Here is a 26,600-nt window from a genome sequence, read left to right on the forward strand (position 1 = left end):
CGTCACAGGATTATAGGATATGGCTGTTCCGTGCTTTAACCAACCTGTTGAACCTGTTGTTCAACATTTAGCTAGCTCCCAGTTTTTCACTAAATAAACCAGGCTATGTGATCATCTTTGCACACGTGTTAATTAATTCCTCACTGGAGAAACAGAGGTTTTTCACATTTTATCAAATCATCTTCCAAACACACTCCCATAGCAGGTAGCAACACCTGTCTCCAGAAGGCCTGGCGGACAACAACCCTCTGCTTCTGAAACTCTTGTCTCTGTGTCTGTCACCTCTACACAGGTAACTCCTCAATGTATGGCCCGTTCAGTGCTCTCCCCCAAATACAAACCCCATTTCCAGCCACCCCACCATTCGCCTCTACCGACAACCCACACAACACTCCAAACGCAGCACGTCCAAAGTCAACTCATCTGCCCGTGACAACCAAGCCCACTCCTGTCCACGCACGTGGCCGATGTGGCTGCCCTCCTGGTCCGGCGCTGACATCTGTGGAGCGGTCAGTGGAGACAGGCCACCGAATGCGAGAGGATCTCCCCTGGGCCCCCCGCCATCACTTCCCTCCCGGCCATCTTCCTTGCCACCACCCCAGCCAGGCATGGGGCTTCTGCTCCAATCTCTACACCCCCCTGCTGCCCCACCTCGCACAAACAGCGCCCCTGCCTGCTGGTGAAACGCCACCTCTGTAACACCATCCAAACTCCCAACTCCGTTTCCATGTGCCCCCCCCCCCGGGGTTTTCTCACCAAATCCACTCAGAAGAGACTCTCACTTCCCCTACCACCCTCTGCCTCACACTTCTGGGCCTCACTCCCTGCTCCCCGCCACTCTCACACCCCCCCCCACCTCCTCCACTCACCCTCCCCTCCATCCCTCGGCCCACAACCTGAACCCGGCATTTCATTCATCTCTGGCAGGTCCTCTGCACCCCCAAGCCCGGCGCGGGGCTCAGTTACCCCACGGCGGTCTGCCTTCCGGGAAGCTCGCCTGCGCCCCTCTGCTCACCTGCCCTGGGAGCTCGCGCAAGGCAGGCCAGGCGTCCTGCTCTTCCTTGGATCAACTCCGGGATCTGTTGCCTTGCACTGACTCGAACAGGAAAGATCTACCAAACAGCCGCTGTCCTCGGGTCACCTGTTCTCAGTCCTCCTCCCCTTTATTAGATTCATCCCCAGAACGCCTGGGGCACAGTCAGAACCTGATTAGCTCTGAAGGAGAAAGAACACAGGGAACGTGCTCTGCGGCTGGTAGACCTGCCACAGCTTCCGCAGGCCAAGCTGAATGACCGACGACAGCAGTGGGAGCTCAGAGCAGCCAAGGAACTGTCGCTCCCAGATCTCGGAGCTACTACGTGGCCAGGCCAGCCAGCCTCCTACTGAGACAGGCAGAAATCAAAGCGAGGGTCTCTGCAGAGCTGTGAGATTGTGACTTAGAAGAAGGAGTACATAGGATGGAGCTCCTAAAACCCTTGGAATTTCCCAGCCAAGCCAGAAACCTGCCTTGTTAACGAGCCCTTAGATAACCTGTGGGCGAGGGCTGGTTGCCAGGGAAACCAACCACGTGATTGACGGCTGGAACCTTCCGTTCCACCCTCTCAACCTCTAGGGAGCGGAGAGGAGCTGGAGATTTGAGTTCCATCGCCAATGGCCAATGATCTAATCGAGCCTGTCCAAGTAATGAAGCCTCAGTAAAATCCAAAAGGAGCTTCCCAGAGGACGGCTACCCTAGTTCCCCAGGGACAGAAGCTCCTATGTTCAGGACCTTCGGGACCTTGCCCGAATGTTCCTCTTCCATCTGGCAGTTCCTGAGTCATAGCCTTTTAAAACAAATCTACTAAGTAAATGTTTCACTGAGTTCTGTGAGCTGCTCTAGCAAATTACTTGAACCCGGAGAGAAGGCCAGGGGAACTTCTCATCTACAGCAGGTGGGTTGGAGCCACAGGGGCAAACCTGGATTTGCGACTGGCTTCCGAAGTGGGGAGCAGTCTTGCGGGACTGAGCCCTTCACCTGCGGGCTCTGACGCGATCTCCAGGTAAACAGTGTCGGGACTGAGTTAACCTGCACGACACCCAGTCTTTGTCCGCTGAGAACCGGAGAAGTGGCTGGTAGTGCTGAAAAGGACACGCACTTTGGAATAGCCGAAACCACCGAACGGGGGGCTTGAACATTCTGCACTGTAATTTCCCATCCTGAATTCCCCAGGAAGTTCGAACCCTAATGGTGTTTGGAGCAGAGCACAGGCCTGCCTGTGTGGCTGGGAGGATGGCTCCCAGCGGACTGCAAGCCCCCTCCTCTGTGCTCAGCCTTCTCTCGCTTAACCTCCGCAATACCACTAGGATAATAGGAGTGTTGTCCCACTTTAATGTGTGAGGAAACTGGGGCTCAAAGAGGATACATGACATGCCCCAAATTATCAGCCGCGAATAGCTACTCAACGCATTTGTTCATTGAGCACCTGCTGCATGCTGGCGAGACTACCAGATGATGGAGCTATACAGGTAAGACGTGATCCCTGCCTTCGAGAAGCTTGCAGACAAGCTGCAGAGCAGATGCGGAATTTTTTAGCAAAGGGTGGTAAGAATTCAGGCCGCAAGCTCAACTCAGGCCTCCAAGGGCACTTGCCACTATCCATCGGCTTTAAACAGGGAGGTGACTCGCCCCAGCAGCTGGTCGTCGGGCAGAGGCGTGGCTTTGCCCAGCATGGAGGGTGGATCTGAAAGCAATCAACGATCTGAACGCGCGCCTGCCAAAGAAGTCACTCTGAACCAGAGCAGCCGAAGAAGTCACTCTGAACCAGAGCAGCAAGAAGACTCTCTCTGTCCCACACCAGCCCTCCAGTGTCCCTCACCTCTCAGGAAATCGGGCTCCTAAGGGAGGCCCATCACCGCATCTAGCACTGGTGTCCCCTGCGGGCTCTCCTGGGAGAGAAGGAGGCAGGATGGGAACAGGCAGTTAAGGGTGAAAGGGTGGCAGGAGGGCAAACCAGCCCATCCATGAGATTTTCACATCAGCTGCTCCAAAGGCAGCTCCCCTGCCCCATCTGTGCAGGGAACTAGGCATCTGGGTGATGAGGCGCCCAAGAGGAAACCATCAATTAAGAATGACCTTTGGAACTACGAAAGCCCAAGCTGTCTCCTCCACTCTTCCTTTCAGTGTGAAGGTGATTTAAGTCCAAGCATGAGGGATGCAAGAAAACTTACAACCAAGCAAGACCATCCTGCCTCAGGCAGGCCTGTGTCTTGCCTCCGGGTGGCCTCACAGTCAGTAAGCTCCAAGGGTGAAAAATCCAGATTCACAAAAAAGACAAAGCAGTGGGTGGTTCTGTGCTTTACAGAACATGAACTGAACGATTCCTTCAACAACAGCTTATTCGGTTCAACATCGCGGACAACCCATCTTTGGCCAAGGAGGGCCTGCTTCCAATGCTGGAGAGAGAACACATTTCACTGACTCCGGTTGGAAACTGACCCACCCACAAAAACACATTTTGCATGTGCAAACTTGGAAATCAGTCGAACTTGGAAACCAGTCGAGAGTCACTCCCTAGTAAGCAGTTGCCTTTGAATCATGTGCCTTTGGTTCCCAATCCAGACAGTGACAACACTCTTTCTCCCTTCCCAATCAGGCTGCCCCCCACCCCCCACCCCAGAATGCCGGTGGTTCCTGGGCCTTTGTTCCCGGAGCAGAAGCAGCAGCACCAAGGGCCTGGAAGCCGCCATTCTCCACCCCAAAGCTCTCCTCCGCCGGGCAGACTGGAGTCTTAAAAGAGAGGAGGCTCTTACAGCCCTTTCCACAGCCACTCTCTTTCCTATCAGAGCACAGGATGGGGGTGACAGTTTTGGCAGCTTCTGGAACCCTGGGCTGAGACAGTCACACACCACCCCCACCCCACCCCGCCCCTCCCGCACACACTTGCAGGCCGGATCCACTTAATGCAATCAAACAGGCACAGGAGCGACCCGCAGGGCTTGACTGTGCTCAGAATCACTCTCTCTCCCCATGTCCACAGTTTCATTTAAAGGCCACCAGGCCTAATCTCATTATGGGGACCAGACACTGCTCCTGTCCTAGAGCCTGGAAGCAGGCAGCTTGTCCACAGCGGGGTTTTAAAATTGGGTTAGAGGAGATTATATTGGGGACAGAAGTTAGAGCCTTTCTTGATGGGTGAGTGCCGGGAGGAGGGGACAACTCAATTGCCCTAGAATATCCTAGAAAGTGATGGAATAGAAGGCAAAATGAAGGTTGAGGTGTCAGGCAGGGCCCCACGTTGAGTGTGGGAAGAAAGCAAAGCTTGAAGTCAAACACTGAGTTTCTCCATTAGGTACAGTGGGCTTGGGCCCAGGGTTCCCAATACTTGTAGGGTCCCACAAAAACTGTTCAGATTTCTGCTATATCAGGAGGAAAAACAAATTCAGTGTTGAAGAAAATGCTTTAATTTTTAATCCAGCCTGGATTATATCTGCTTTATACCAACACAGTTGTAAAATATAGGGTGTGTGTTTTCTTTAATTGTTACTATTTTTAGTGGATTTAGCGGATTATTTTGCCCACCAAGGCAAAAGTGCCTGGGACCCACGAGTGCAGCTCGGGTCAAACACATGTGATTTTAAAGCCAGCCCTACTGTTTATGTGCTCCTGGTCAAGCCAAGTCCCCTCTCTGGACCTGCTTGCTCATCGGCGAGATAGGGGACATTGAGTCCCACCTTACCACTCACTGGCCTAGCAAAAATTAAGAGGGATAACTATGTACGAGAGCCTAGCAAAGTGCCTGCCACATGGTAGGCATTCAGGTAACAACCTAATAAGAATAAATCTGACCCTAACAGCAGCTTGGTTAGAGTCACACATCAGACGTTGTTGACATAGAGGTCTGGGGCCAAAGAGAGCCAGAAGGCAGCAGACAGCACTACCCCTCTCATAAATCCATATGCCAATTCTGCCTACTCTCCGGCCGTCCCCCATGGCGCAGAAACGCCTGGATCTGGGGCAGATTCCTCCACCAGTGCCTCCTGGTGCTGCCGCCCCACCCCATATTGGGCCAAGGAAAGCGGCCAGGGCTGGGAAGTTGTGGGGCAGACAGGGGTGGTTCCCCCTCCCAGTATGGCAGGCTTCTCCTGCATAGGGGGGTGGGCGACAGTGGTGGCAGTTTGCAGCACCCTTTCTCTATGTGGGTCTCACCTTGGCATTTACAAGTTTTCTTTCTGTACTTTCTGCCTCAAATCCAATGTCACAAGAGAAATCAAGAGATCCGTGAGAAGGTGGCAAAGCTTTGGCATTTCTTCATTTGTTATGAAAACAAAGGAATCGAATCCAGAAGTCCTGAGATGGAGCTTCATTTAATGAGACTTAGCAGCTCCTCAAAGACTGCCAAGTAAGGGTGTATGAGAGGAGAGGGGCAACCTCAAGGAGAAAGGCTGGGGGAGAGGGGGCGGGTCCAGCGGGATCCCTGGGGGAAAGAGCAGGTGGAGACGGGAGGCGGCTGTCTTAACCCAGGCGTCAAAGGTAGCAGCAGACCCCCTCCCTCGGCTCCGTTCTGTGCCCGCTGTGCCCACAGCTCTGGGCCCACCAGGGCCAACCCCATGAGCCAGGGTTTCCCAAACGAGGAACTCCTTGGCTAGGTACTTCTCAGCAAGAGGAGAGAGGCGGGCTCAGGGAGGCCCCGCCACCAGCAAAGCAGTTCGGCCAGTCTCGGTTTCAGGTTTCCAAAGAACGGTCATAGCAAATGTTGGCTGATCCACGTCTACCTTGTTTCTAGAATATGGCCAACTATCAGGCGTGAGCCCCTAGATAAACGTGAGGTCACCTGGCGCTCGGGTCTAACTTCCGCGGACTGGCCCGGAGGCTGACCCAGGGCCCGAGGCCGACAGCCCAGGCCGGGCGCACGGCCTGCTCTCTCACCTCCCGCCCTGCTCCGCGGGGCTCGGCAGCGGGTGAGGCGAGGGCCCGGGGTGGTGGCGGGTGAGGGGCTGGAGAAAGACCCGCGGCGGCTCGGGGGGCGGGCCCGTTCCGCGGCGGGAACACCTGTGCCCCGGCCCCGGCTCCGCGCGGGGACTCGGCTCGCTCCCACCCGCCCCGGCCGCCTACCTGGCCGGGCGCCGGGCCCGGAGCTCGTCCCCGCCGCGCAGCGCCTCACCGCGCACGGGCAGGCGAGCTCCCCGCGCCGCGCCCCTGCCGCTCGGCGGGTTCCGCCCGCCGCGCCCCGCGCAGAGCTACGGCGTCGCCATGACGACAGGGCGGTGGCTGCGGGTGGGGCGCGAGGTGGGAGGTGCGGCGAGGGTTACTGGGGGCAGGGGGCGCCGGAAGTGCCCCCGCGCGTCCCGGCACGCGGGGCCGGGCCCGGCGTCCACTAGTGCCCCGCTCTCGGGGCCCCCGCCGGATCCCGGGCCCAGACCTTGACGCCGCGCGAAGGGAGATGCGGCGCGGCCACCGGGACCCCGGCCTTCTGGACCCGAGCTCGGGTAACCTTCGAAATCCGGGCCTCGCGACCCGGGGCGCGTTCAGGGGCGGAAGGGGGTCTGCGATCCTGTGAGTGTGAGGGCCTCCCGCCCAGGCCTGACGCGGAGGCCGCGGGCGCTCCTCGGGGGGATGGGCTGCGGGACGGGGACCGGGACCCAGGACGGGCACGGGGACAGGCCCGGGCGCCGTGGGGAGGGGCTGGCGGCCGGGCGAGCAGTTGCCGGTCCTGGTCCCGGGCGTGGGCTCCGCGCTTCCTGATTCCCTCCACGCCCTCCTTCCGCTTCCCTCCCACCTTCTTCCCCCTTCCCCTCGCCCCGCCCCGGGCTCAGGTGGCCACTAGGTGTCAGACACGGCCCAGACCTGGGCCCAGGCTGACGCTCCCGCAGCCCTGGGGGACACACCCCTCCCTCCTGGCCCCGAGGGAGATGTCACTGGTGGGCAAGGCAGGACTCACCCCTTTCCCAGTACCGCCTCCCCAACACACACACACACACACACACACACACATACGGTGGCTTTTTTTGGCACCCCTTTCTTAGGGGACTTTGTCTGAGACTGACTACCCACCCCCCAGACAAACCAGCCTAAGGATAAATACCAATTCTCACCGGCCGCTCCTGAAGGCCTAGCTCTTGCCAGCAGCAGCCTCCCCTGTCCTAACAGCTGAGAGAAGGATGCCAAGGCCAAGGCTGGGGGGCCAGCCCCTACCGCAGCCCCCTATCCAGGAAATGCTGTGGGTAGATAACAAGTCCAGCTCAGACTTCTCACAAGCTCAGAACAAAAGGTTCTTTCCTGTCAGATGCCTGGCAAGGCTCATCAAGAGCCTGAGGGTAGGAGGGAAATGGGGTTTCCTCCCCTGGAGTTGTAAAAAAGACACCCCTCCCCCAGGGTGTCCCTCCCCCTCCCCCTACCTCCCACACTGTGGGCTTCCCATGGGCAGTGGCCAAGGGCTCCTGAAGAACCCTGGCCAACCGGGGCCTTGGGGATCTAATTCCCCCTTACAGAGAGAACATACTCTCAAGCCCATGGCAAGACACCCAAGGGTGCCCACTGTCGTGGCACATCTTCTAAGGGGGCAGACACAGCAGGGCCCGCCCCTCAGAGTAACCAAGGTTAAACCTGCCACAGCATAAATTTGTTGGAGTAGCTTTCCAGTTGGAGGGAGTTAATGGACATTTTAAATTAAGAAACAGCTTCCTTCGCGTGCCAGCAGGCAAACAGCAGGCAACAAATGCTCTGTGTGTTAAATGTGGAACTGAGCCATTTCCCATTGTTTGGCCTGTATATCTGGGCTTAGAGGAGGAGGACTGGAGTGGGCAGGGTGGCACAGGAGCGGAGCCTGCTGGGAACTCTCTGATTTGAGTGCCGAGCTTCCCTGTGTAGAGCTTTCAGCCCCTTCCAAAGCTGAGAGAGAGACGCCTGCTGGGGCAGGATGGGGCCCCTTGAGTCCTTCCACCTGTCCCCATGGTCCTATGGCCTTGAGCAGCAGCATTTTCCTCTCAGAAGGGAGTGACTACCCTGCCAGCTTACAGTGGGGAGGGGAGAGCCATGGTGCTCTGATGCAGGTGAGGTGCCTCCCTGAGGACCAGCCATACAGAGACTTCGCACTAAGGACTCAGGGCTCCACTCAACCATTTTAAAGAGTAGGTGATCCCACTAAACAGCCACCGAGCTCCAGAACCCCCAACCCAGGATGGCAGACACTCCCACTCTGCCCCCACTGCCCCCACTGCCCCCACTGCTGAGACTCCTGCCTCAGAAGCTACAGAAGCTTCCACCCTCGGCTGGGGGCAGAGGTAGGTAAGAGCAGGCTAGTGGAGCAGCACTAAGACACCTTCTTGAGGACGGAGGTTGTGGTCCTTTTCCATGCAACAACCTGCCCCCGCTTACCCCGCTTACCGCACTCACAAAGCCACACTAGACTCACCAAATTCACTCCTGCCTCTCCTTCCGAATGCCCTGGTTATCACTTGGCTTATTCCTTCCCATGTCAACTCCTGAGAGAGGCCTTCCCTAACCATCCAGTCCGTGGGGTTGAGGTTGAGACGTAGGGAGGGACTTTGCATTAACTGTGCTCGGGACAGTGCTGGGAAACCACAGCTGGCGCTCACCCTGTTCTTTGGCCAAAAGCATTTATTTAACGAATAGGAGGAACCAAGAGAGCATAATGTACTTCATGGGTAGGGTCTCAGATGCCCCTGGGGAACCAGGCTGTTCAGCGCTGCCCTTACTAGGGTTCCCAGACTGAGAAAGAAGGATTCCCAGTTAAATTCGAATTTAGTATTGTTTTTGGCATCATCATGCTCCACTGATGTGTAATATACTGAAAATGTATTTGTCATTTATTTGGTATTCAGATGTAGCTGGATATCCTGTATTACCTGGCAAGCCTATCTTGCTGCTCTGTGGGAAGGACAGGAGAGGAGCCTCCTAGCCATTCCAGCCCCCACCCCCCCAGCAGAGCTCCCACACCTCCAATAGGCTGAAACACCCAGTTCACTCCTGTTCAGAGTCAGGTCAAGGTGCATCTCATGCACATTCCTCTTCAGCACGGGATGTAGACAGAGGCCTTCACCTTGGGATACAGAGAATGCGAAAGGCATAGGAGACGGGGTTTCCCAGACCAAAGGCTCTGTAAGACATGCACACACAGAATTCACTCACTCTTTACAGCGGCGATTTATCGAGTCCCTTCTGTGTGCCAGGTGCTGGGCGACCCTGGGACAATATCAGTGGACATGACAGGCAAAGCCCTTTTCTTTCAGGCCTCAGCTTATAGAAAGGCAACCCAGATGTGAGAGTCAGGGAAGGCTTCTGGAACCCTGACATAGACTCAGAGAGCTGCAGGACAAGTAGGGGTTCCCCTGGCAGAGGGACCATGGGGAGAGGGCAGGAGTATCCCGGCCGAAGACACAGCTAGAGTGGCTAGAGCATTGTGCAGGAAGGTGAACATGGCCTAACTGGTACACCCTTGGGGCTCCCGGGCCACCACCGCCAGAGTCCACAAGCTTGCCCCAAAGCCTGCGCGGCCCTGGGAGCTGAGCCTTGCCTTGGGATGGCTGGTCACTGAAAGACGCTTATTCTGACCCGTCTGCGGAGGCAGGAGCCACCCAGGGCGTGGGGTGGCCCCATCAGGCCCCCTCCCAGAGGAACTTGTTCCAGCTTCCTCGAAAAGAAAACGAGGCTTATTCTGAAAGTACCGGGTCACTTTGATGAGCTGCAGATGAGACGAATCCCTCAGGGAGAAACCTCCCTCTTTTGGTTTGGAGGGGCACGGGCCCCAGCAGGAGCAGCAGGAGCTGCAGCGATGGGGAAGGCATGGCAGGGAGGCGGGGTGGGGGGGGGGGCTGGCTCCGGATGAAGACAGTCACCTGGGACCTCTGGAATTCCAGGGCATTGAGCTGAAGGCTGTCTGTCACAGGCTGTGGGTTCCAGGCTGACGCCAAAGCTGGTCCGGTCTGGGAAGATAAGACTCAGACAAACACACCAAGTTAGCCCTGCGGGACGGCTGGAGAAGCGTTGAGAATCAGCGGAGTCAGGCCAGCTTTTCCCTCTGCCCGCTCTGAGGGAACCGGCTGGGGTTAGATAAACAGTGAGGACTGGCCTGGGGCAAGAGGGGGCGTGAGGGCCCTGGGTGCGCGAGGTGGGGGGCCATGAAAGGGGCGGGCTTTCCAACCTCCCAGGGTGTTTCTAATGACACATACGCACAGACATGTATGTGTGCACCCACACACAGAAACCTAGTTGCACATGACAGCAAGTGTTACAAAGAAAATAAAGCAGGAGAAGGGCTGGAGTGTCACAGGAGGAAGGCTCTCTGAGGAGAGAGGGATGCAGGCCCTGTGGAGATGGAGGGGAGGTTAAGTCCAGCAGAGGGAAGAGGGAGGAAGGGCAAAGGCCCTGAGGCAGGAATGCGCATGGTCAGCTCCATCCCGTCCTGCCCTCTAACACTCCTCTTCCCCCGGCAGAGGAGATGCTGTATGCAGAAGGTGGCAAGAATGCAAACAGGTCCTCGCGGAGGGGAGATGTTGAAGATGTGAGGTATGTTGGAGGGACTTAGCAGTGGTTCCCAGGGCATCTAAGAGGTGTCCGCAGGTCCATAGTTGTATCTGATTACGGAGCACATCCCTCACACAATGGGGAATCTGGACGGAGGGTCACAGTCGCTAGGGCACTGCCAAGCTCCCCTTGTCCAGCATGGCCTGCACAGGAGGCATTGGAGCCCAGCTCCAGGACCTCACTCTCCTGGGCCAGCTCTCCCCTCCAGGAAGAAAACTCGAAGAGGTTTGTATCCCAGTGGTGCAACTGCCCCTCAGAACAATGTATTACTTAAAACATAACCCCTGGGAAATTTTACTAGTTACCAAGCATATTTAGATATAGCCTTAAGGAAAACACATACTGCAACAGGCCTTTGGGGGAGAGGACGATATACGGCCTTGAAGCCGAGCAGCTGGGGATGCCCGGCCCGCTCAGGGCAGAACGCCACCTGCTCATTTTTCCATTATCTCCCCTTTCCCCCCCGGAGAGCACCTGTGGCTACTTAGATAAGTCCTTTAAATGTGCTTGTTCAACTATAAACTTTATACTGCTTGTACAGACACATTTTGCCCTCCTTCTTGGTTATCTACGAGACATATGACTAATGTTTGGCCTTCTTCGACTCTTCTATTGGTTACTCTCTAATAAAAGCGAGACTGAAGAGTTGTTCGGGGCAACAGTCTTTCCTACTCCTGTCCCCGGCTCGCTCTCTCTTGCAGCTCACTTGTTTGTGCCTCATTCTTCTCCTGCTCGCCGACAGGAAGCGGCACAGTGGTGTCCTCCATCCCGACCTTCACCTTCGGCTTTTCTCCTTGGGTAGATCAGTCAGTCAGTCAGTCAACAAACATCGAAGGCCTGCTGTGTGAGTGCTAGGGGCATTCACTGTGGAGAGCAAAGGTGTGAGGCCTGGGGTAGAGGGTGGCCAGAGCCTTGCGTGCTGTCAGCAGGGATATGGGAAGGGAGAGGAGATCCTGCTGATAATGACAGCCGCCTAATCAACTCCACAAGCCAGCTATAAACTGCAGGGCTAGGACTCTTGCACTTTGTTCAAAGCCTGTGACAGCTCTACATTCTCATCTTGACTCTGAGAGCTACGCCAACTCGAGCTCCATACCCCGTGGTTCTTGGCCAACCTTCTCATGACAGAAGTGCCGCAAGGGTATGGTGGCCATGCTGAGCCAAAAGTGAGGGGTGCCCAAGCCATGGCCCAGAGGGTGCCCGGAGAGACTTAGGCATCATTCCCCAGGGGTGACTTTATGGCATCCCTCTCCAAGTCAGCCCTCAGCTGAAACCAGAAGAGAGAAAAAAGGGGGCACTCATATAAGACACTGTCTCTGATGAGTGCGCTAAGGCTGGTGACTCTTCCAAGGTCATCACAAGTTAGCAACATACCCTTCCTGAGTCTGAGATTTCACTTAACCCGGCTCCACCCCTCCCACCTCCATTCTTCACACTCTCTTGACCTTGGTCATCGCCTCCTACCTCGAGTGCTCCTATCAGGCCGCTGGTCTTTCTTGAGAGCAGATTAGATTTGAAGTCACCTTGACCTTAGCTCAGAACCTCCCTTACCCAAGAGGCCATGCTCCTTGGATCCCTCCCGGCTGGTCACTGGGATATGCTAACCAGTGGGCTACAACCAGGGAGAATCCCACCCCTGTCAGCTGGGCCCCCAGTTCGAATTGATCCTTGTCTCTTGCATCATCACACACTGTGAGCCCGTCAGGCCTCCCGCTCCAGCACGGATCCGAGGGGCCAGTTCTGGAGCAGGGCTGAAGTGGGGCCTCGTTCTCTGGCAGCTCAGGTCTCCTGGGTAGGGCTGCTTCAAAGTCTCCCCCTAAAGCTCCGGGGCCCACGAGTGTTGCCCAAGGACTGGCTCTTAGGTTCTAGAACATAAGACTGTATCTTTGGAAGGCAAAGATACTATTTGGAGGCTTTAATAAGTCATCCATCCCAACATCCCTTTCTCCCCTGTGAAGTGATTGCCCTTTACAGCTGGAAGGGCAGTGTCCCGTCCTGACATTGATGGGACTTGGAGCGCATTCATCTATCTTGTGTTTCTCCCTTTCCAAGGGCCACTCTGCATTTGATAAATTCAAGCACCCCCAGGGCTTGTTCTGGCCGCGGGTTCAGTCCTGGCTTCACTTCACCATGAAATTAAGCGCCAGCTGCACCTGCTTGCCCGGGCAGTTGTACACAGGCACATGTGGCAGCCTTGTGTCAGCAAGCCAGCTCCTGAGCTCTGTGGTGGCCCAGCGTTCTGCTTACCACCCCCATGGCGTCCCCAGTGCTCAGCTGTCCCCTAGATGATCAGGCCACTGCAGAGCTGGGCCCCATGCAGGTTCCTCCACGGAGAGGCTTCTCCCCAGAAACCCTAGCGCCCTTCTTGCCAGCTGACATCAGAGGAGGTCTGCTAAGATAGGAGGGTCTCAGCTCACCGCATTCTTTCCTCCTCCGCCTCCTCCTTGTTGGTCAACCACTCTCAAGTGGTGGTGGGGGGGGGGTGTGTGTGACATGAGCTGGCCTCTGTCTAACCACAGAAGTCCACCGCCACCTTCCCCTCAACATGGGACTTTCTGTCTGACAGCTGTTTAAAATGCCCTCTCAAGAGGTTCTGCCTAAAACAAACGACTACAAAGTAATGAAAAATGTCATTTTTTTTCTCTATGAATCGCTCCTCTGACCCATCTTTGATGCCTTCAGGAAGTTTATCGAGAGGCCCTCAGGGAAAGGGTAAGGGGGCCAGGCCGAGTCAGGGTGCTGCCTGGGTTGACAGCAGGGCCAGAGGGCCCTCAGGGATCCTAGGCATTCAGAGGACTTTGCCAAGGCCCTGGACATCGACTGGTGGAGGGTGGACCCCGAGGTGAATTTGCCTCCTGTGCCCTGGGTCCCACAATGGAGTCTGCGTTAGAGCCAACAGGCAGGTGCCTCCCCTCCAGCCCAGCGGGAGGCCCGCCGAACCTCCAGCTCCAGGCTCCCACCCCCACGCCTCTCTGATGGCAGCGGCCCCTCCCCATTTCTCTGTGGGTCCCCCAGGTTTCTGTCTCTGCTGCCAGCCTCGGGCTGGGTTTCACCCCTGTCCACCTGTCTTTCTCAGCTTCTCTCTCTGGGCTCTCTCCCTCCCCGCCCTCCGTGGCTTCCTGTGTGACCTGAGCTTCCCTGGGCCGCCAGGAAGCAGATGATAATCTCCAGCCCCTCAGAGTGTGGCCAGTTCCCCGGCCCCCTCTGGGAACCCTGTGCAAGCTACAGACCCACAGGAAGGCCCACGCGGCCCCGGCCCCCGTCGTGCTTTGGGGACAGTTAGACGCCTGAGCCCCCAAGCCCCTGAACTCCCCTCAGAACCTCTCTGGGGCTGGGGAGGGGTCGCTCCAGAGCCCTCTCCGGGGCCCTCAGAGCAAGAGAGCCCACCCGCTGCAGCCAGGGAGGCCTGGGCAGCCCCATGGCCCCTCACCACCGCCACAGCCATGCCTGCTCCAAGGGGGTTTGGAACCGACTTGTTCCAGGCGGGATCTCAGCAAAGCTGCCATGTACCCGGGTGGCCGCAGGTGCACCAGGCTCTGGAAGTGTGACTTTGAGTACGCCCAGTTTCTACGCCCCGGAGGCCCGTGGGGAGACAAATGTGCCAGTGCTCTGGGCCCTACTCACTGAACACTGTGCTGAATGCTGAGGCCTTTCTTTGGGAAAGAAAGGGCAGGGCAGGCCTGGAGGGACGACCAGGACCAGCCAACAGGAGGAGGGCACGTTCCAGGCAGAAGGAGCGAGAGAGGCAGGAAAGACCCAGAGTTCAGGGTCTGCCTGACATGCCGGTGGGGCAGCTTCGGCAGACCACTGAGTCGTCAGGGAAAAGGTGGAGTCTGACCGGAGTCGCACACACTTTTTAGTTTGCCAAGTAAGACATTTAAAAAAAATACGTCATTTTTTCACGCCACCATTTTATCAAAGAAGTAATATTTTAACTGCAAAAAAAAAAGAAAGGATATTTGGGATAAAAGATATTGTGACCAAGAAAGGACAACTGGCCACTTGGCTGATATATGCTGATTGATTTTTATATCTGACTATTCTTGTTTTGCTCCCTTTCTTGCTGACTCTCGAACACTTTATCAAGGCCAGAGTCGCCAGCGACGGGCCTCTGGGAGCACTGACACAGGGACCTGTGGAGGAGGCAGGGGCCACACCAGGGAGGACTTTGGACTTCACGCTGAGGAGTGCGCATTTTATCCCTCAGAGGACAAGGGGAGGGATTTGCCAACAGATGCTGTTTTCAGGTTTATGCTTTAGGACACATGTCCATTCCCAGGCTGCCCGTGAGAATGGCCTTCAGGGAGACACACGGAAAGGGGAGAGCAGAGGTGAGGCCTGCGAGAGATGATGAGGGTCCGTAGGTGGGGACCGTGGCAGTGGGACTGGGAGGGAGGCGGTGCGCTGCTGTGAGCAGGTGAGGTGAGGAGCCACACAGAACCAGGAAGAGGAAGATGTCACATCTGTCTAAGTTCATGCAGGGACTGCAGCAGAGGTCCCCTCACCAGGAGCAAAACCAGGAGAAGGGGGGTTAAGATTTGGGATTAAAAATAAGAACTTCCTGACTCTAACGAGGATGGCATTTGACATATCCCGTGACCGTGAATGGACACAGCATTCTGGAGGAGAATGCAGGCGGGGACAGTGCAGTGGCTCGCAGTGGGGGCGTTTATCTGACTTTGCATTTGGGCTCCCCCACTTGGGTGACCTTAGTCACCTTACTAAGCTTTTTGTGCCTCAGTTTCCTCATCTGTAAAATGGGAATCAAATAGTAGCTAACTCATAGGATTGCTAGGAGATTGAAAAGAATGAAGATATATAAAGCTCTTAGACGCCTGACTCAGTGGACGTGGCCTGATATTAACGTCCATCGCTGTATCTCCAGCACCCGCAGCATAGGACAGGCCATTAATGTTGGCGAAATGGACAAGGAGGTATGATCGGGGCAAATGCCAGGCCAGCTTTATGGAAGGACAAGAGTCTAAGACAGGACTTCGAATGTTCCTCAGTCCTCTGCAGGCAGCCTCACGTGCTTCTCCACATTCACTGAGCAGGGACTGAGATGGAAAATATGGTGGGCCTGGGGAGGAGGAGGGATGCAACACCTGGAGATTCTCTGAGATGGATGTTCTCTGGGGTCCAGCAGCATCTCAACAGGCAGAAGGCAGGCAGAGAAAAGGCACAAAGGATCCCGGGGAGGCCAAGTGGACCAGAGGCCCCGTAGCAGCTGTGGGGGGCTGGTGAGGGGGGCTGGCTTCTTAGTCACCCACCTCCTCACTCCAAAGGACCAGCACCCTCCAACACTGACTCTTTATCTCCTTTCCCTCCCTCCCACCACTCAAACCTGCTTCTAGAATGTTCCTCTCCTAGGAACTTGTCTTTCAGAGCATCATCACCCCCCTCAACTCCTCCACCCTTCCCCGCCAACCAGCCAGCTCCTGCCTTCTTTCCATCCCACCTCCCTTGGCACAACCCTCAATCTACGACTTCCCTGAGACTCTGGGGGACCCTAGCCCACTGCCTTCTCCCACCACCTCCAGGCCCTCTCAGTTTGCTGATCACATCTTCCCTGATGGCCCTAAAATATAAGTGTGGCCAGGGCACTGCCCAAGCCGAAGTCTTCCTTATGACAAAGTCTGACCACCCACCTCGGCTTTGGCAGCCTCAGCCTGCTTTTCCAGCCTCTACTCACATCCTAGTGCTGGGCAGTATAAATTTCTCTTTCCTCTGTTCGAAATGTGTCTTTTGACAGCTGGCCCGATCGGATCAATTCCTACCCCTTCTGTCAGGGCTCACCCCAAGCAACATCCCAAGCGGGGGCTCAAGGGCCTTCACATCTTCGGGAATTGCTTGTTAAACATCCGGGTAGTTGATGTCGGTGAGACTGTCTCTGGCATGAGCACAGTGGTCTCGGGAGAGATGTGCAGAGGAACCAGTGAGAGAAAGGAAAGCAGGGAGACAAGTTTAATGAAGACTTGGCAAAATTAGGCAATAGGAGACAGGACAGCTATGAGTCAAAGATTACTCAGAGATGTCAAGGCTCCTGTAGGCATCACTTGTAAGAGTTCCCAACCATTTTTCTCCTCCCAAACATTCCCTGGTTAAGGAATCCCATGTTTTGAAATACTGAATCGATTTCACAAGCTGTACTTATTCAAAGGAAAAAGTATCCCATTTTATTTTTTTTAATTTTTTTATTTTAATAAACATATAATGTATTTTTATCCCCAGGGGTACAGGTCTGTGAATCGTCAGGTTTACACATTTCACAGCACTCATCATAGCCCATACCCTCCCCAATGTCCATTTCCCCACAACCCTCTCCCGTCCGTCCCCCCCCCCCACCCTCAGTCTGTTTCAAAGTATCCCATTTTAATAGCCAAACACCTGTCTCCTGTCAGTCATCAGACACTTAGGCAGGCTAAACCTACTGACTAGAAGAAGTGATTTAGCCACAGGGGGCTGGAAATGCTTCTAAGAAGAAGCATAAGATTCTGCCTTTCGGCCAGAATCCCCTCTTCCAGCAAGGTGCCAAAATGTCCGGCCCAAAGGGAAAGAAGAGAGGCAGCACTGTGCGTTTTAGGCCTGCCTTTTAGAAAACACAGAGTTGCTCCTTTGGCCATATACATGCGAATCTTCAAGAAAGGTGAAATTGTCGACATCAAGGGAATGGGCACTGCTCAAAAAGGACTGCCCCACAAATGTTACCATGGCAAAATTGGAAGCGCCCTCCGTGTTACCCAGCATGCTGTTGGCATCGTTGTAAACAAACAAGTTAAGGGCAAGTTTCTTGCCAAGAGAATTAACGTACGTCCTGAGCATATTAAGCGCTTCAAGAGCCAAGATAGTTCCTGAAACGTGGGAAGGAAAATGATGAGAACAAGAGAGAAGCTGAAGGGAAAGTTACCTGGGCTCCCCAGAAGCACCAACCTGCTCTGCCCAGAGACCCACGCTTGGGGAGAACGGGTGGGCAGAAGCCTAAGCCGCTGGAACCTGTTGCCTAAGAATTCATGGTTTAATAGGTGTAAAAATAGGTTAGTGAGTAAGCAAATAAATACATAAAAGACCTCTGGGCTGGTTTTTTCAAAAGGAGCTTGTGCCAGAGCTGAGATTTAACTTGGGGTTCTGGTCCGAGGGCCAGGGAAAGACTCGGGTGGGGGAAAAAAGTTCGAGAGTAAACACCTGAGTATACAATGGGGCTGACGTGAGGCTGGGGGCAGGAGGGTACAGATTCAAAGGGGGTGTCCGTGCTCTGCTCTGGAACCTATCTGATCAGTAGGGGCTTTGACCATGATCTCCAGGGGCCAGATCTACAGGGAGTGAAGAGGAGCCAGCCCAAAAGATAAAAGCCAACAACTTTTAAAGTAAGACCTTCTTCTGTGATTGAGACACCCCAAGGAAATGCAAACAAGTCACAAGCTGGGAATTCTGTCTGCAGCACACTGAAATAACAAAGGACTATTAGCCAGGATATTTGAAGAACTGTGTGAGTCAAGAAGAAGGAGGAAATCATGGGCAAAGGACACAAACAGGAGCAGCAGCGAAGAGGAAGCACAAACGCCCCCTAGACACTGAGAAGGTAATCCAGCCGCGGCAGCCGCAAGGGACAGAAAACGTGTCCTACGCACAGAATTGGTACAAACTTAAAAACTGGACAAGAGTAAGTGTTGATGAAGATGGGGAACAGCACAGGAGCTCTCACCCACGGCTGGTGGGAGTACAGATCAGTAGGAGTATTTTGTTTTGTCTTGTCTTGTCTTTTACTTATTTATTTTTATTTTAAGTAGGTTCCACGCCCAACGTGGGAACCCACGACCCTGAGATCAAGAGTCGCACTTTCTGCCGACTGAGCCAGCCAGGCGCCCCCAGTATACGTATTTTAGAAAGCAGTTTGACATTTGGACACCCTTGAACTTTTGCATGTCTTTGAACATCTGCATACCCTTGACTCAGCAATTTTACTCCCAGTATACTCCCCAGAGCAATATTTCTCAATGAGGACCAGTTTTGATTTTATTTTACTTTTCACTATGCTGGGGAAGCAATCCTTTTGTAAATTACAATAAAAATGAATTTCTGAAAAATGAAGTTAAAAAAAGAGACATGCAATCTACAAGCCCTGATATTTTATTATTCAATTCAACATCCCCTACCGGTTATGTTTACCGAGGAGACATGTCTGAGCACGTTACTGGCACACTGTTTTGCAATAGCAGAAAAACAAGAGGTAACTCACGTGTCCAGTGACAGAATTAGAGACTGGAGGAATAAATCGTGGTATCATCACGCTGGGTGATGGGCTGTCACACAGTTGTGAAAATAAATGAACTACAACTTTATGCAATAGCACCAATTAAGTCTCAGAAACATCACTGTGAGAGAAAAAGCAAGCTTCAAGCTGACGGACATCTGGCTTGTTTGCACTTTTCGGCTGCTTTGACTAACAGTGCTTTGCACACAAGTCTTCACACGGCCATGTATCTTCATTTCTCTTAGGTACATTCCTAGGTGACCCTGTTTTTATAAAATTCTTAAACAAGCAAAGCGAAATAGTGTTATGTTTAGAAATACGAAGAACTGAAACTATTCTTTAAAAGTGAAGAGAGGGGCGCCTGGGTGGCTCAGTGGGTTAAAGTCTCTGCCTTCAGCTCAGGTCATGATCCCAGGGTCCTGGACCGCGCCCCCCCCCCCCCATCGGGCTCTCTGCTCCACAGGGAGTCTGCTTCTCTCTCTTTCTGCCTGCCTCTCTGCCTACTTGTGATCTCTCTCTGTCAAATAAATAAATAAAATCTTTAAAAAAATAAAAAAATAAAGTGAAGAGAGTTGGGCACCTGGATGGCGCGTAGTCAGTTGAGTGACGGACTCTTGGTTTCCTCTCAGGCCATGATCTTGGGGTCCGGGATCTGGTCTTGGCATGGAGCTCTGTGCTCACTGCGGAGTCGGCCTGGGACTCCCTCTCCCTCTGCCCCTTTGGCTGGTGTGCTCTCTCTCTCTCTCTCTCTCTCAAATAAATCTTTAAAAGTGAAGAGAGTAATAAACACAACATTTAGGGGAGTTAGTCGGGGGTGTATGGGGGAGCAGAAGACGGGAAAGGGAAAGACGGGTCCCAACTAGATGAGAATGATGAGGCAGAGGGAGTTTATGGTGTTCCTTTTATTAAATGCTTCATAACATACATTAGCTATCATGCCTACATACGTATTTATATTATTTATACTGTATGTATATTACATTAAAAGACATTTTTAAAAACAAAAGGCTGCCTCCAATACTCTAATTCCATTGGGTTCTCACGTCACGATAACCAGGTCCCCCCTCCAGCGGACAAGATGACCCACGCTCTGGCCACCTGTGTGCACTCAGCTGTTCACAGCTCCCTGGGCGCCCTCTACATAGGCCCTCTCGCTGGCTGTCCCTCAGAGGTGGGGCGCAGTCCCTGCAGGCCCACAGGAGCCCCTCCCCAGATGTCCAGGCTGCTGGTTGGCTCCCTTCAGGGCCTTTCTTCCCCTGAAGTCTTGGATGGGACAGCACGTCTGCCTGTCTGCCTCTCTGTACCCCAACCCTAGCCTCATTTGCTTTGCAACATAGCGTTGTCATTCCCCTGCCACCGACACATGGGCAGCTAGGCTCTGCCTCGCTCTCTGCTGCGACCCCAGCACGCAGAGGAGCCTGGCTGTAACAGGGTCTCAGCAAATACTTACAGAGTGAAATAAAGCATGCAAGCTTGTGAACAGATGGAGACTGTTGGAGTTATCCAACTGAGCTGCTCTGTGTCCACTGAAGGCACAAAATGGTGTGCTCTAAGTAACCTGGCAACAGGTGCACATCGGGGAAATGTAGGATTCCAATTGGAAGTACTCATCTGACCCTCATGAGCACCTTCAAGGACCCCTGCAGGTCTAGGGTTCCATTTGGAGGCAGCTGGGGTAGGTGAGCCTTAAAGTACTCTGCACAACTAGGATTCCACGTGTCCATGGTGGGGTGGCCTCTGGAGGAAAGGGTCATATAGTCATCACGATCATAATCCAGACCCTACACAGATAATTCTGGAAAGCAGTGGAGCATGAGCCTAGAGCCCAGGGAGGTCTGGGCTGGAAGTGTGGATTTAGAAGCTGTCTTCAATCCCACAATCTACCCTCAAAATCTTAACTCTAGGGCTGCACTGCCCAACCAAAAACCATTTGCCCCATGTGGCTATTGAACATTTGAAATGTGGCCAGTGTAACTGGATTTTAATTTTCTTTGATTAATTTTAATTTAAAAACAGAAGCAGTACACAATGTTTTTCCATTGAACAAAACTCCATTGCTGTGGTAAGATTACATTTCACTGTAACTTGACAGTTTAGCATCCAAATTGTGATGTGTAAAACGCACACCAGATTTTTAAGACTTAGCACACACACACGTAAAATATCTCGTTATTTTACTAATGATTGCGTGTTGAAATGATAATATTTTGGATATATCAGTTTTAAATAAAATATTAAATTATTTTTATATCAATGTTACTAAAATTAATGTTACCTCTTTCTTTTTACGTTTTTAAATGTGGTTCCAGAAATTACATAATTCTGTATGCAGCTCTCATTATATTTCTATTGGACAGACATTTCCACCAGCACGAGAAAGTTCCACTGGACTGTGCTAGTTGAGTCTAAATAAACCGTGCTCACGCTGACCCCCCAGCATCCTTGTTACCCCCTCCCATACCGGGCTCCCATACTGGGCTCCTGGGGGCCTCCCTCTCTCAGATTCTGCCTCCCTCCCAAGGAATCTGTCTTGTTTGTCCTCTCCAGCCTGCTGGAGCCTTCTTCCTCCCAGCTCCTTAGCACCTTCTACTGATACCGCATGTGGCCTCACAGACCTAATCTTCTCTTCACCCCATTTTTTACATTAAAGGCAACAATCTTGTATTTCCCCTTCAGCCCAGTGCCTTGCACATAACGAACGGGAGCGGATGGTTTTTTTTTTTTTTTCAAGATTTTATTTATTTATTTGACAGAGATCACAAGTAGGCAGAGAGGCAGGCAGAGAGAGGAGGAAGCAGGCTCCCCGCTGAGCAGAGAGCCCGATGCGGGGCTCGATCCCAGGACCCTGGGATCATGACCCGAGCCGAAGGCAGAGGCTCTAACCCACTGAGCCACCCAGGCGCCCCAGGAGTAGATGGTTTTTAAAATATTAATACCATCTTGTTTTTGTGTGACAACTGTCATTTTCTCACAACCCCTCGAGGGAGGATGGGTAAAGGGTCTACAGCCATTTTACCCAGGATGAAACTGAGGCTCAGAAAGGTATTTTGCTCAGGTCGTAAGACTTTAAGTGTGGCCCCGATTTTTCTGGCTCCTAATCCATCCCCTACACTGTGCTTTGGGGGCCTGTATGCGTTAATGCTGAATAAATATGGAAAAGAGAGATTAGCAGGGATTAAGGAAACTAGAGCTATTTTGGGATTGGGCTCTGATAGATGGGTGGGTTTTATTTTATTTTTTTAATTCATTTGTTTTTAAATATTTTAATTTATTTATTTGACACAGAGAGAGAGAGAGAGAACACAAATGGGCAAAGCAGCAGACAGAGGGAGAGGGAGAAGCAGGCTCCCCGCTGAGCAGGGAGCCCTACATGGGGCTCCATCCCAGCACCCTGAGATCATGACCTGAGCTGAAGACAGACACTTAACCATCTGAGCTACCCAGGCGCCCCAGGGGTTTTAGCTAAGCAGGAGTAAGTGGGTATTCGGTAAGAGACCCACAGCTTCTCTAAAAACCTGTCAATAATCAGGAGATTTCTTGATGAACATAGAATGATAGAAGTAAACCCTTGGGCATATTTTTTAATAAATCCAATTCCTATAGTATAAAATCCCCCCCTTTCTCGAAGTGTACAGTTCAGTGGTTTTCAGTATGCTCACAGTTACGCCACCTTCTCTGCTAATTTCAGAACATTTTCATCATCCCATAAAGAAACCATACCATTGGCACTCACTCCCAATTCCTCTCCCCACATCCCTGGCACCCACTAATCCTTTTTCTGTCTCTATGGATTTACCTATTCTAGAAATTTCACATGAATGGATTTATAAAATATGTGGCTTTTCGTGACCAGCTGCTTTCACTTAGCATAACGTTTTCAAGGTTCCTCTGTGTTGTAGCCTGAACAGCACCAGTATTCGCAGTGTATAATCAATACTTCATTTCGTTTTATGGCAGAATAATATACCATTGTATGAATATACTACCTTTTGTTTATCCATCCATCAGTTGATGGACATTTGTGTCGTTTTCCATTTTGGGCTATTATGAACAATAACATGCTGCTTTGAGCATTTGTGTAAAAATATTTTGTGCGGACACTTCTTCAGTACTTGGTTACATACCTCGGAATGGGGTTGCAGGGTCACACAGTAACGTTATGGTCAACAAATTGAGGAACTGCCAATCTGTTTTCCCAAAGTGGCTGCACCATTTTACAATCCCACTAGCAATGTACAAGGATTCCAGTTTCTCCACATCCTCAACAACATTTGTTATTGTCTTTAAAAAAAATTTTTTAATGTATTTTTTTAAAGCAATCTCTCCACCCAACACGGGGTGTGAACTCACAACCCAGAGATCAAGAATCACGTGCTCTTCTGAATCAGCTAGTCAGGTGCCCTGTCTCATTTATTTTAGGCATCTTGGTGGGTGTGAAGTGGTAGCTCATTCTGTGGTTTGACTTGCATTTCCCTGATGATTAATGAAGTTGAGCATCTTTTCATGTGCTTATTGGTCATTCTGTATCTCTTTGGAGAACGTCTATTCAAATCCTCTGCCAATTTTTAAATTGAGTTATTTGTCTTTTTGTTGAGTTGCAAGAGTTCTTTATATATTCTGGGCACAAGTCCCTTATCATAGGCATGCTCTGCAAATATTTTCTCCCGTTTCATGGCTTGTCTGTTCGTTTTCTTGGTGGTGTCCTTTGAAGCCCAAAAGTTTTTAATTTTGACAAAGTCTAATTTATCTAATTTTTCTTTTGTCACTTATGCTTTTGGTGTCACATCTAAGAAACTATTGCCTAATCCAAGGTCACAAAGATTTATGTCTATGTTTCTTCTAAGATTTTTGTGATTTTACCCCTTACATTGTCTATGATCTGTTTGGGTTAATTTTTATAAACAGTATGAGGTGGGGGTCCAACTTTATTCTCTGGCAGGTAGAAATCCAGTGTCCCAGAACCATTTGTTAAAAAGAATTTCTTTCCTTTCCCTCTACCCCGTTTAATTGTCTGGGCACCCTTATCAAAAACTCAGTTGAACATAATTTAAGGATTTATTTATAGACTCTAAAATTTTATTCCATTTGGGGGCATATTTTCTAAGGGATTTTTTTCCCCCTCAAACTGTGATAGCTGGTGATTCCTCCTTCCCTGGAAGAGAGGAGGAGATAGGGAGTGATCTCCCAAGCGGACTGCATTTCCTTTGTTGGTTTGGTCATCCGTAGCTCTTTGCACTGGCCTAACCACAATCAGAACAATGACAATGACAATGACAATCAGAACATCCTCCATTGATTTGATGGCATCTGGGAAGTAACTGACCGTATCTCTTTCCTACCTCTCAAGGTTATTACCATTATCAAATTAGATAATTCCCACAAAAGAATTGAGGAGGTCAAAGTGCTATCCAAATGTAATGTGTATTCTTATTATACCTCTCCCTCATGAATAGGACCCTAAAGAGAGAGAGAGGTTATTTTTAACTTTTACTCATTGAGATCAAGGTTGTAACATCAATATTATTGCAAATTCCAAATTAGTGAGTTTTGGTCCTTCCTGTTACTCCTGCAGAAGGCTGGGAGCCTGCCACCTGGCAAGCGAGTATGAATGATGTTTATCCCTTTTATCCACATGGCCCTCTTCCTTGACTGAGGGCTTACTTTGTGCCAGGTGCTGTGCTGAGCTCTGGGAAAACCAGAGACTAAGGCAGACCCAGTCTCTGTCTCCTGGCGCTGATGGTGTAGTGGGGAAGCAGGCTACCAGAGTGAACCATCGTTAGGGAGGTGCGGGTGATGCCTTCAACCAGCCCTCGTATCTGTTTGCTCCACATAAACCACGGAGATGAGATTATCTTCCAACCCATTTACCTTGGCTTCTTTTATTTTTTATTTTTTTAAAAGATTTTATTTATTTATTTGACAGATACAGACCACAAGTATGCAGAGAGGCAGGCAGAGACAGAGAGGAGGAAGCAGGCTCCCTGCTGAGCAGAGAGCCTGATGTGGGGCTCAATCCCAGGACCCTGAGATCATGACCTGAGCCGAAGGCAGAGGCTTAACCCACTGAGCCACCCAGGCTCCCCCTTGCTTCTTTTATTTTTCAATGAGGCAGAAGCTGTCCCATGCTGAACTCAGTCACTAACCCAGATGTTCCATAGACATCGTCACAGTGCCACATAGACCTGAACGGACCAGCCTGCTCCGCTGTCCTCCTAGATCCGGTTCTCAGAGGGAAGCTCTTCCGAGGGCAGTGCAGGCTGAAATCTACCTCCATCCTGCTTTCCTTGGGTTTCTTTTCTGACTACAGAGAAAGGCTCCCTAGTTACAAGCTAAGCCTTCCACTCTGCCCCTCCTCCCCGACCCTGACCCTTCCTTCAGGGCCTGAAGGGGTGTTAGACTCCACACCGTACCCCCCACCACTGCCTGCCGCCAGGAGACAGCAGCTCACTTGGACCACCCAAGAGCCCGCATGGCTCTGGGCAGGAGAGCCCAGGCCCACCGCTGCACCCTCAGCCTGGGCCCTCCCCCTTGCTAGGGCAGTCACAGGGGTGCACCTGCCCAGCCCTGAGATGCACCAGTGTCCCTTGGCATGAGGGAAAGCTAGGAAACCTAGCTATCTACCCTCTTCCCTCCCCCCGCCCCCGTCCCCCGTCCACCCCATCCTCCTTCACACACCTCTCCCTGCCACCATGTCGCTTGATAAGTCATCTCGGGCATTTAGGTCACAGCCTCCTGAGCACACTCCATATGACAAGGGGAGCCCGTGTGTCCCTTGGAGCCTCAGGCAGCAGGCACTGTCCACACACAGACACCCAGACACAGGGATTCCCAACTGCCTGGAGCAGCTGAATGGGTTGGGGAGCCACCCACGGTGGTCCCTTTCCTGCTTCCTCTGCCCTGCCTCTGGCTCCTTCCACCGCCCCTCCCACTTGCTTGTCTAGGTCTGCTAGGGTCTTGGGTCGTCGACACCCGCCCCTCCCCCCCACCCCGCCGCCTCTGGGGACAGACGCCGTGGTGCTGAGGAGTTAGGGGAGGACCTTCCGCTGCCACAACCACCTCAGGCAGATACCACTCTCTTCCTTCCCTGCGCTTGTCCCCTGAAGACGTGAATGACACCGGAAAAGAATGATGGGGAGTGTGGGGACCTGAGGCGACTTGGAGCAAGCCACTCAAAACGCAGTCTTAATTTCTTCATCTGTCACAGTGAGGGGATAAATTCTCATCTGGAGGCTCCTCTCGTCGTTCGCAAAGGCTGCGAGTCCCTGTGGTTGCTTCTGCGTAAGACACAACGGCTCGCATCCCCAGCGGGAAGGGGGCATGCGTGCCAGCGCTCCAGTGCCTCTAGACAAACCCTCCCAGCACAGCCCCTCCGTTCTCCCCTCTTTCTTGATAGTCCCCCAGCCAGTCCCCAGGTGAACCTCGCGGCAGCACCTCTCCCAGGCGCCTCCAAAGCGGAAACTTTCCCCCGGGGCCGGTGCGGGTCACACCCCCTCCCCCCAAGGCCTGGTGGAGAAGCTGGACCCGGTGACTGATCATTAACCCCATCTCTGCTGCGCTGGCGGCGCCGCGGACGGCTCCCCCACTTTGTCACTCCGGAGACGCCTGGGGCGGTTCGGCCGGGAGACGGAGCCCCGGAGATCGCGGGGCTCCCGGGTGCCTGCGCCGAGGCTGGGCGATGGCAAGGAGAGGGCACCGAGTGCAGACTGAGCTGTTCCGGCGAACTGCTGGCTCGCTCAGCCTCGGAGGTCTGTGTGTGCCGGGAGGGTCCCCCCTTCCAGCCTCCTCTGTGAGAGCCTGACCTGAGCCCCATCCGCCACCCCCCGGGCG

The sequence above is a fragment of the Martes martes genome (assembly GCF_963455335.1).
Source record: "Martes martes genome assembly, chromosome: 16".
Classification (NCBI taxonomy): domain Eukaryota; kingdom Metazoa; phylum Chordata; class Mammalia; order Carnivora; family Mustelidae; genus Martes; species Martes martes.